Raw genomic sequence first — 1,331 nt, forward strand, 5'->3', positions numbered from 1 at the left:
CCTTTTGACACCCTCAAGGAACCCAGTGGTGCTGTGAGGAAGGCATTGGCCTGCTAACCCAAATACTGGCAGTTCAAACCCACCTGATGCTCCAAAGAAGATGAGACTGTCTGTTCCCCTGAAGATATATCCTTTTGGAAACCCCACAGAGCAACTCTACTCTGTCCTATGAGAGTCAGAATAGACTAGTGAGGACAGTAGATGTGGTTTGGGTTTGGTTTCAACACCTCCTCCCTGATCTACCTCATTACATCACAGTGCCTTAATCAGCTCCCCAAGCTGGTTTGTTTTTATGGCAGATTTTCTTTCTCTCCCCAAGTGCCTGATTGTGGGAAACAGAGGGATTTCTCCCAAGCTGTCTACCCCAAATATATTCCAAACTCAGCTGCTTGCAAATGACTATGCACTTGGAGGTCATCAGGAATAGATCAGGGGTCATTCTCCCTAAGAGTTATCAGCTATCTAGTGCAAGCAGACACCACTGCTTATCCCACAACAAGTAGGATTCACTCCCTTCTGATAAGGATAGTAGTTGTCTGTTTCCTTGTAGGAGACACCAGAGAGGTCAAACCCATCCAAAGATGACCAAGGTTAGGCTGCCATCCTAAAACTAGAATCAGCCCATCTTGTCACATGTATACCCCCCAATCTCTACTCTTGCTATTGCATTTCCATAGACCATCCCCTCTCATTACTGTATCACCTATAGCACATCCCCTTCCTGTGACATGGGTCCTCACCTGTCATTAGGGGGCTTGCATGCCCCCAGAGTTCTGTCTTGGTTAACTTCACTCATTCCCTCTATGCTGGCTTTAGGGGAAGTTAATGGGAGGGCTAGGCCCCCCTGAATGCCCTAAGGAAATGACCCGGCATCCACAGTTAACAAACCTTTTTCCTTCCATTTCTAATTCCATGTGGGGGCGCTGTTTCTCCACAACAGCAGTCCAGAAGACTGCTTGATTTATAGGGTGGTCAAACTTCTCAAGTACTCTTTCCTGATAGGTATAAATTTTTACTCTAGAAATGCAAGGAAGGGAAAATTGGCTTAAGCGATCCTACATTTTTACAAACCATGGTATATCAGAACTCATTACTGCCTTAATTTCTTCTTCACAATCCTGACCAATAACTCCAGCAACACATTGAGAATTTATGTTGGACTTTCTTTTTTTTTTTTTTTTTTGGACTTTCTTAATAAACATCCTATAGTTCTTTTAGGTAGTGGACCCCAATTACTGCTCTTCATTTCTGATTCAATCACAGTTTTGGGTTTTTTCTTACAACTCTTATCAACTCCAGTATCAATTTTAATTTCTTGAGTACTAAGGTTA

The sequence above is a fragment of the Tenrec ecaudatus genome, unplaced genomic scaffold (genome assembly GCF_050624435.1).
Source record: "Tenrec ecaudatus isolate mTenEca1 unplaced genomic scaffold, mTenEca1.hap1 Scaffold_121, whole genome shotgun sequence".
NCBI classification, from domain to species: Eukaryota; Metazoa; Chordata; class Mammalia; order Afrosoricida; family Tenrecidae; genus Tenrec; species Tenrec ecaudatus.